Genomic DNA, 10,657 nt, shown 5'->3' on the forward strand with positions numbered 1-10,657 from the left:
GGCTATGCATTAATGCTGGTTCGTTTTGAACCTTTAGTACCGGTTCGTGCCACGAACTGGTACTAAAGGGGTGGTGGCAGGCTGGCGTTAGGCCGGAGCCCCGCGATCACCTTTAGTACCGGTTCGTGGCACAAACCGGTACTAAAGGGCTAACCTTTAGTACCGGTTCGTGCCATGAACCGGTACTAAAGGGGTTTGACCTATAGTACCGGTTCGTGGCACAAACCAGTACTAAAGAGCAATTTTCAAACCCCCCTCCCCCCCGAGTGTATCGCCATTTCAGTTTTGAAAAATACAAAAGAAAATGATAAAAAATTCAAAAAATAAAATTCTTCGAGATGTAGTTATATTACTACATCTACTAGTTAGGAAAATAAAAAAAATTAAATTTGGACAAGTTTTGCAAAAAGTGTAGGGAAAATGTAAAACGGCTATAACTTTTCCATACAATGTCGGAAAAAACGTATAATATATCAAAAAATTCCAAAAGGAGAAAAAGATATGCTCAAATTTAAGTTTTTTTAATTTTGGTTAAATCTGGTCAAACTATGGTCAAACCACTTATTCAAGAAGTATTAATGTTACTACATACTTATTCAAAAATATTAGTGTTACTAAATAATTATTTCATTTTTTTGAATTTTGGTCAAATCTGGTCAAACTGTGGTCAAACTATGGTCAAACTTATTCAAGAAATATCAGTGTTACTAAATAATTACTGTTTTTTAGAATAATAGTTTCAAACTCAAACGGTGAAATGTGTGACCTAATGCTCAAGCTAAACTGCTGAGGGTTAATAGGATTTACAGCTTACATTTGTCAGTAAAACCACAAGTGTAGACTTGGAAAGTAGGGGGAATATAACTCCAAAGTTAAGCGTGCTCAGGCTGGGGGAAGTGAGAGGATGGGTGACGGGTCGGGATGTTAGACGATTTGGAATGAGTGGTCCACACTTGAGTAGTTAAGAGGGTCGGTTAGAGACTAAATCATCAAATAATTCAGAAATTTGAAAATCGAAAAAAAACATTTTTTTTCAAAATTTTGAAAAAAAATACCTTTTGTACCGGTTGGTAACACCAACCGGTACTAAAGGTCCCCCATACCACGGCGCGAGCTCACGCCACGTGGTGGGCCTTTAGTGGCGGTTCGTGCCGAACCGGTACTAAAGGGGTGGGGCCTTTAGTCTCCACTCTTTAGTGCCGGTTGCAGAACCGGCACTAAAGGCCCTTATGAACCGGTATTAAAGCTCCATTTTCTAATAGTGACCAAAGCCCGAGCTGAGACCCAAGCTCCTCTTGACGCCATCATCATTGACAAACAGAAATCAGCGCCCCTGAAACGGCCGCCTTAGCAAACCACGCGGTGAAGATGCCACCCTTCCACGCGGCGAAGATGCCGCCATCCCACGTGGCGAAGATGCCGCCACCCACCGGTCTTAGGTTGTAGCCGGCTCCAAGACGATGCCCCCAAGAAGGAAGAAGACGTGCAGACGCCTTCATCATCGCCCGATCCCGCGGATCAGAGGTTTCCTCCGGAGCCAAGGCCGCGGGGTGAGGGGTGGAGCACCATACATCAGCGACACTTTCAAGAAAGAGCGCGATGCCCGCAGGCGCCACCGTCGTCAGCTTCGGCAAAGGTCGGAAGAAGGATTTCTCCCTGAGATGCTCGACCACCACCAGCCCGTACCGGCCAGCCATAGACCTCCACCAAACCAGCACCATAGAGCACCGAGGGGAGCCTCCTGTCAGAGCCCGCCCCTGCCAAGGACGTCCTGCGCGCCCGCCCGACCAACAACAGCCATGCTGTCGGGCCTTGGACGCACACCGCCGTCACCGCCATCGGGCCGACCGCACGTCATCGCCCCCATCAGGCCTGGGGGCAGGAGGTCACCGCCACCACGCCGCAGGCACCGCACCATGCGGAGACAATGAACGGGCTGCAGCAAAAAAACCCCCGAAGACCGCCTGGATCCAGCCATGCCCGGCCAAATCCAGCGTCCGCCAGCCTCCCCGCTGGCCACCGAAGCACCACTGAGGCCCCCGTGCCGCCCAGCTGAGCAGAAACGGAGACCCAACAGGGAGCGCCGAGATCCGGAGCAGCACGCCCTCGAAGCCGAGCGCCGCCAAGAGAGAGGCAGGAGCACTGAGGGAGTCCTGGACTAGGGGGTGTCCGGATAGCCGGACTATCATCATCGGCCGGACTCCAAGACTATGAAGATACAAGATTGAAGACTTCGTCTCGTGTCCGGATGGGACTTTCCTTGGCGTGGAAGGCAAGCTTGGCGATACGGATATGTAGATCTCCTACCATTGTAACCGACTCTGTGTAACCCTAGCCCTCTCCGGTGTCTATATAAACCGAAGGGTTTTAGTCCATAGGACAACACAACCATTACAACAATCATACCATAGGCTAGCTTCTAGGGTTTAGCCTCCTTGATCTCGTGTGTACTATCCATATCATCAATATCAATCAAGCAGGAGTAGGGTTTTACCTCCATCGAGAGGGCCCGAACCTGGGTAAAAACATCGTGTCCCTTGTCTCCTATTACCATCCGCCTAGACGCACAGTTCGGGACCCCCTACCCGAGATCCGCCGGTTTGACACCGACATTGGTGCTTTCATTGAGAGTTCCTCTGTGTTGTCACCGATAGGCTTGATGGCTTCTTCAATCAACAACAACGCAGTCCAGGGTGAGACTTTTCTCCCCGGACAAATCTTTGTATTCGGCGGCTTCGCGCTGCGAGCCAATTCACTTGGCCATCTAGAGCAGATCGAAAGCTACGACCGTGGCCATCAGGTCAGATTCGGAAGCCTAAACTTCACGGCTGACATCCGCGGAGACTTGATCTTCGACGGATTCGAGCCGCAGCCAAGCATGCCGCACTGTCATGATGGGCACGATCTAACTCTGCCGCCGGACAGTACCCTGGAGGCCGCACACGAGTCCGCTCCGACCCATAGTCCGGAGTCGACCATGCAGATCGAGGACAGGTGGCTGGACACCGCCTCGGGAGCTGCAACTTCCACGGCGATGGAGCCGAACACTGACCTTGTCCCTTATAAAGCTCGTGACTCCCAGGTGCCGGACTCCCTACCGGACTCCGAGCCTCCTGTGCCCCTACCAATCGAATCCGGTTGGGCGCTGATCATGGAGTTCACTGCCGCGGACATCTTTCAGCACTCACCCTTTGGCGACATCCTAAATTCGCTAAAACATCTCTCGCTATCAGGAGAGCCCTGGCCGGATTGCGGCCAGGACGGTTGGGATGCGGACGACGAAGAAATTCAACGCCCACCCACCACCCACTTTGTAGCCACTGTCGACGATCTAACCGACATGCTAGACTACGACTCCGACGACATCGACGGTATGGACGACGATGCTGGAGACGACCAAGAACCAGCGCCTACAGGGCACTGGAAGGAAAACTTCAACCCATGATTTATATATGGTGGACACCCCAAAAGGAAGCGATAACAAGGAACAACGGGAAGCGGCAAAGGATAATTCCGCCAAAAAACAGCCAAAACGGCGACGTAGGCGCCGCCCTAAGTCCCGCCTCGACAACAACAACACTCCTAAGGACCCAGCAACAGAGCAGGGCAAACCAGTGGGCGACGAACATGCAACCAAGCAACTATCCGAACAGGATGAATCAGATAATCAATCTATGCCCGGCGAAAACAACAGTCCAGACGATCTCACGCCGGACACACCACCGGAGCATAAGAACCTTCACAAAAGAATTCTCGCCACTGCAAGAAGCCTGAAGAAGGAAAAGAGGAAGCTCAAAACAGCGGAAGACATATTCAGAGTGAGGTGGAGCAAAGTACTCAAGACCGCGGGCAAATATGGCAATGGCCACCAAACAAGGAGCTACCTGAAGCGTAAGCTGCTGCCAGAATTTGACGAGGAAGCCATAGAGCCCCCACAGTCAAAAAATAAAGAGACCGCCTGGCCGGATAGACGACCAGATGACAGGCCAAAAACGACAAGCGGCGCCGCACACAAGCCGACTCATGATCCTCGGAAAACAGACAGCCCAGTCAGGTCCATTTATGGGCCAAAAAAGAGGGCCCCAGGAAGCAACACAACACGTCAAGTGTTCAAAGACAACGGCACACCCAGATACAGGGGCGCCGCACACCCACTATGTTTCACCGATGAGGTGCTGGATCATGAATTTCCTGCAGGATTCAAACCCATGAACATAGAGGCATACGACGGAACAACAGACCCTGGAGTCTGGATAGAGGATTACATCCTCCACATACACATGGCTAGAGGAGATGATCTCCACGCCATAAAATATCTACCCCTCAAGCTCAAAGGGCCAGCTCGGCATTGGCTCAAAAGCCTCCCAGAAAATACTATTGGAAGTTGGGAAGACCTCGAGGACGCGTTTAGAGCAAATTTTCAAGGGACTTATGTCCGCCCTCCGGATGCAGACGATTTAAGTCACATAACTCAACATCCCGGAGAGTCAGCGCGCAAATTCTGGAATAGGTTCCTTACCAAAAAGAACCAAATAGTCGACTGTCCGGACGCCGAAGCCTTAGCAGCTTTTAAACATAATGTCCGAGACGAATGGCTCGCCAGACACCTCGGCCAAGAGAAGCTGAGAACAATGGCTGCGCTAACAAGCCTCATGACCCGCTTTTGCGCGGGGGAAGACAGCTGGCTAGCAAGATGCAGCACCAGCGACCCGAGTACATCCGAGATCAGAGATGGAAACGAAAAATCACGGCGCAGAAAGGATCAGCGCCGAAACAAAGAAAAAATCCCAAAGAACACGGCGGTTAACGCCGGATTCAAAAGCTCGCGGCCGAACAACAAAACACTGCCTCTTAAAGATAACAGTGATGAGCTATCCAACTTAAACAAAATTTTGGATCGGATATGTCAAATCCACAGTACCCCCAGAAGGCCCGCAAACCACACCCACCGAGATTGTTGGGTTTTCAAACAGTCCGGCCGACTCAACGCCGAACACAAGGGGCTCGATGCACCGAGCGAGGATGATGACGAACCCCACCAGCATAGCGCCAGAAAACAAAAGACTTTCCCACAAGAAGTCAAAACAGTAAACTCACTTCATGTGATAGTACGGAAAAACAATGCGGCACCCGCTAAGGTAGGTGTCGCACGGTCCACCCCAGCGGAACCTCGAGATTGGATGTCAAAACTAATCACTTTTGACCACCTGGATTATTCCTGAAGTATTCGAAACACAGGATGGATTGCTCTGATATTGGATCCTATAATCGACGGACTACAATTTACACAAGTCCTGATGGACGGCGGCAGCGATTTAAACTTGCTATATCCGGACACAATCCGCAAGATGGGGATAGACCTTACTAAACTTCGAAATAGCCGCACTTCCTTCAAAGGAGTGACGCCAGGCCCTTAAGCCAAGTGCACGGGCTCCTTACTACTAGAAGTTGTGTTCGGGTCACCCGACAACTTCCGACGCAAAAAGCTAATCTTTCATGTCGCCCCATTCAAAAGTAGCTATCAAGCACTATTGGGACGTGAAGCTTTTGTCCGCTTTAACGCAATACCACATTACGCGTCTCCTACACTTAAAATGCCCGGTCAACGTGGCATCATTTCATTAAAAGGTCGTTCAAAGACCCCGGACACGGCTAGACGAGTCCGACATAAATAAGCTAGGGGCTCCCTAGCCGCACACCCCTTCACAAGGGACTGTGCGTATAAGCAATAATGAGCTAATATAGGCTCAGCTTTATTCATTCATTAATATTTCAATTTTTAATGCACTTTTCGCACGATTTCCTTTCAAACTAAGTTCCTCTCTTTTTACAGATGAACAACATGCACACCCGTCCAGGATACGGCACAACGGAGACACAGGCGCAGACGTGCAGTAGGGACCCGTTGCAAGGATTCTTTTCAGATTAAGACCCTACGTAAACCTTTTTTACTGTCTCTTGTTGCTATAATCCCCTGGTTTCCCATTATAACCAGAGAGGAGACTGACGTTTTGGCATCGGCCACGTCAGAGGACCTTGCCCGTACCTGGACACTAGGGGCTTAGGGCATTGTTCTGCCCGTTATTATAAAGACCGAACACCTTAGGGAGTGTTCGGCGTCTCGAGTTAGGCCTTATATGCATCAGCTCCGAATCATGTCTTTGGTCAAATGTTGGGTTGCCCGGCTCCTGTGTTTTGCTGCCTTACGTTCCGTATCATCGGCTAACGCGGCACCAGGAGAACTACTGCGATTGTGCCCCGGTTCGGCTGGGCGAGCACCTCAGTAGAGAAAGCCGAAAACTGACTGTCATGATACAGCGAGAGACTGGTCAACCACTCGATCGACTACCGGAATGTTTAGAATTCCTCCGCTTTGACGAAGGACCGTTTCCCGGTCAGGCACATACGCGCCCCGAATTCGGAGAGCGTGCTGCCCCTATGGGCTATATCGTAGCCCCACCCTCGAACTCCTATGGCTAAGTGAAAGTGATAAAGCATTATAGTCCGGTTGCCTCGTTTGCTACGCTACCACCTCCTTCACAGTTCCGAGACGTCGGATTAAGTGTGAAAATGTGCTATTTTGGCGAACACCCCCGCACCTCGTGCGTGGGGGCTGAAGCCGACGACTGCCATCTTTCAGGTTATACACACGTATACATAAACGGCCGCACAGGAGATATTTCAATACTCGAACGCACAAGTACAAAAAGTGCCTACATCGTAAACATCGTTTTACAAACCAAAACATTCATCTGAACGTGACATTTTTTGAGCACAGCGACTCTATTACACGAGCACCACGCAGAACTTCCCCAAAATAGTGCTCGCCGGGTAACCGGCTCTCGTCCGAACCCTGGGTCGTAACAGCGGTGGCATCCATCTCTGTCCAATGTGTCTTCACACGGGCGAGGGCCATCCGTGCACCCTCTATGCAGGCCGACCGCTTCATCGCCTTGATATGTGGCACCGCCCCAAGAAATTGCTGCAATAAGCCAAAATAGCTCTTCGGCTTGGGCCTATCCGGCCAGACATGAGTCACGATATCCGTCATGGCAAGCCCGGAGAACCTATTCAGCTCAGCCCACTCGGCCAACCGGTCGGTCAGCGGAAGTGAACGCTCCGGACTATGGAATTGAGACCAAAACAGCTCTTCCGTCTTGTGATCCATCTAGCTTCGGAAGTGCACAACGGCATCCGCCGCACTCACCGCTAAGTCCATATAAGGATCCTCCGGACCCCACAGCTGGCCAAGCTGAGCATACTTTGGATCCGTAAACTTTCGGTGCAGTAGAAAGGGCTTGCCAGCCACAATATCTCCGGCCTGGCGCAGCTCCTCCTTTATAGCCCGCATTGCAGAACGGGCATCCTTGGCTTCGGCGGTGGCCTTTCCCAGGTCTTCTCGCTCCGCTAGGCGCTCCTTTTCAAGAACCTCCTTGCGGTCGGTAGCATCTTTTAACTTCACGGCCATTTCGGCCATCTCTTCCCTGCTTCGGCAGTGTGCAGCCCTCTCGGCTTCTAACTCCTCGGCCGCCCTCGAGGCAGCCGCATCACTCCTTCTGGCTTGCTCCTTGGCTTGAGCAAGTTCTGCCCGAAGGCTCTCCACAGCAGCGGCACCGTCTGCGTCAAGCACACATATTGTAAGAGGTGGGCTTCGGCTCCCTTACTAGGTGACCGCAAATAAACACTTACCTTGCGACTTGTCAAGTCGCCTGTTGACTAGCGCGATGTCCGCATCCGCAACGTCGAGTTGCCGCTTTAGTTCAGCAACTCCATCAGTCCGGCTGGCCCCTGGACGATCTTCCACCTGCATAGGAAAGGCGAAAATTAAAACCTGCGATTTTGATCCTCGGCACGCTGTCGCTTTCGACAACCTACCGATTCTCAGGGGCTACTATTTATACAGGGCGCACTTTATATGTAAAACTGTCAAAAGGTGTGTCATTTTTACGTACCTCAAACCCCGCCAGCAAACTCCTGACGGCATTACGCAATCCGCCTTCGGCGGACCAAATCCTTCCAATCACCATACTCATCAATGCATGGTGATCTTCTGAGATAGACGCCCTCTCAAGCAGATCCTTCAGCTCCCCCGGCCGAACACTAGTCGGCGCCGAACTCTTCGGCTCTGCCGGGCTCGGGGATACCCTCCATGATGACACTTCAGGCTCGTCCGCCCTATCCGACGGCGCAGCGGACGGAGGCATCTCGCTCTCCACCATCTCCGGACGAAGGTCCCCCGAAGACGAGCTCATCTGCGAAGGACGGAGATCCAAACTACAAGGTAAAAACTTAAGTTATCCTCAGAAGCACAAATAAGGATGTTCCTTATTACAAAACTCCCTTTTTTCTACTTACGGCTCGCTGGAGGGCTGATTCTTTAGGGGAGACTGTGTGGCCGGGGCCTCCCAGGACGCAGGACCCTCTGGTGAAGATTTCTTCCCCCGCTTAGGGGCTTTGGCCTCCGGGTCTTCAGAGGCGGTCCTCTTCTCCACTTGGAGGGAGGGATTCTCGATCCCCCCTTTTTCAAGAGCCTCCTTGGGCGAGGCGGTAGCTCCTCTATTTTCCCCTTCGCCTTCTTCTGAAGGCGCAACCTCCCGCATCTTGACCAGCACGGGATCCGGCGCGGTCTCTGGGAGGGGGGCCGGACACCGTATCAGCTTCGCTTGCGCTATCCACTCCTGTTAAAGGACAACGGGTTAAAAGGCGAATTGTAGAAAGGCAAACAAACGGTATGTCCGAACACAGAGCTACTTACTTGAGTATACGGGCGATTGCAGCTTAGGCCGGCGTCCTCGGTCAATTCCGGACACACCTCCCGTGATCCGAAGAACAATTTGTACATCTCCACGGGTGTCGAACCCATGAAGTGTTGGAGAATCAGTGGTCCCTCCGGATTAAACTCCCATAGCCGGAGAGGACGGCGTTTGCAGGGCAGGAGACACCTAATCAGCATGACCTACATCACCACGACCAGATCGATCTTTCTCGCTTGGAGGTCTCGAATCCGGCCCTGCAATTGGGGCACGTCCTTCGACGGCCCCCATTTGAGCCATTGGTTGACCCACAACATCAACCGTCGTGGAGGTCCCGAGCGGAATACGGGCGGCGGCTTTTGCCTGCTGCCCCTGGGAGCGGTAATATAAAACCACTCCTGTTCGCACAAGCCGAGATCCTCTTGGAAGGAGCCCTCGGGCCACGGGGCATCGGCCCTCCTGCTTACGGCCGCCCCGCCGCACTCTGCTTGACGCCCCACGATCATCTTCGGCTCCACATCGAAGGTCTTCAGCCACAGGCCGAAGTGAGGGGTAATGCGGAGGAAGGCTTCACAGACGATGATGAATGAAGAAATATGGAGCATGGACTCCGGAGCTAAGTCGTGGAATTCCAACCCATAGTAAAACATGAGCCCTCTCACAAAAGGATCCATCGGGAAGCCTAAGCCCCAACGGAGGTGGGACACAAACACGACGTACTCGCCGGGCTCGGGGTGGGGATGACTTGCTCCTTGGCGGGCAACCTATGCGAAATCTCGTAAGTCAGGTACTTGGCCTCTCGCAGCTTTAGCACGTCCTCCTCCGTGACGGAGGAGGGCATCCACCGGCCCTGTAGGTCGGAGCCGGACATTGTTGAAGGTTCGAAGCGCTCGAATCTGGGGCTCTGGGTGTTGGAACTCGGGGCAAGGAGTAGATTCAATTGAAGGTTGAAGAGAAGAAACAAAGCCTTGGTCCCGTTATAAAGAGGGAGGATACCAAGAGCCGTCCCCGTGACCGTTCGGGACTCACCTCCAATAGAGGAGGCGTGGCGACGTGCACGGTTGGGTTACCCACGTCCGTATTGATGGGAATCCCAGAATAAGGGGAACACGATCTCTGCTTCGACAAGACGTGCCAAGGAAACCGCTTCGCTAAACGCGCTGAGGTGGTATTGTAAGAAACGATTCGAGTAAAGGCTTGGTAGTGGCGTGACGTCATGCTTCAAAAGACGTCAGCAGATCGAGCTTGTGTACATATTATTCTCTCTACGGTGGAATGTGGAATTTATTTTGCAGAGCCGGACACTATCCTGGTGTTCACAATCTTCTATGAGTTATTCGGAGGAGGAACCCGCCTTGCAATGCCGAACAAGATGCGCGCCGGACTCATCGTCATTGAAGCCTGGTTCAGGGCCTACTGACGGAGTCTTGGACTAGGGGGTGTCCGGATAGCCGGACTATCATCATCGGTCGGACTCCAAGACTATGAAGATACAAGAGTGAAGACTTCGTCCCGTGTCCGGATGGGACATTCCTTGGCGTGGAAGGCAAGCTTGGCGATACGGATATGTAGATCTCCTACCATTGTAACCGACTTTGTGTAACCCTAGACCTCTTCGGTGTCTATATAAACTAGAGGGTTTTAGTCCATAGGAGAACACAACCGTTACAACAATCATACCATAGGCTAGCTTCTAGGGTTTAGCCTCCTTGATCTCGTGGTAGATCCACTCTTCTACTACCCATATCATCAATATCAATCAAGCAGGAGTAGGGTTTTACCTCCATCGAGAGGGCCCGAACCTGGGTAAAAACATCGTGTCCCTTGTCTCCTATTACCATCCGCCTAGACGCACAGTTCGGGACCCCCTACCCGAGATCCGCCGGTTTGACACCGACATTGGT

Source organism: Triticum aestivum, chromosome 7B, assembly GCF_018294505.1.
Source record: "Triticum aestivum cultivar Chinese Spring chromosome 7B, IWGSC CS RefSeq v2.1, whole genome shotgun sequence".
Lineage (NCBI taxonomy): Eukaryota > Viridiplantae > Streptophyta > Magnoliopsida > Poales > Poaceae > Triticum > Triticum aestivum.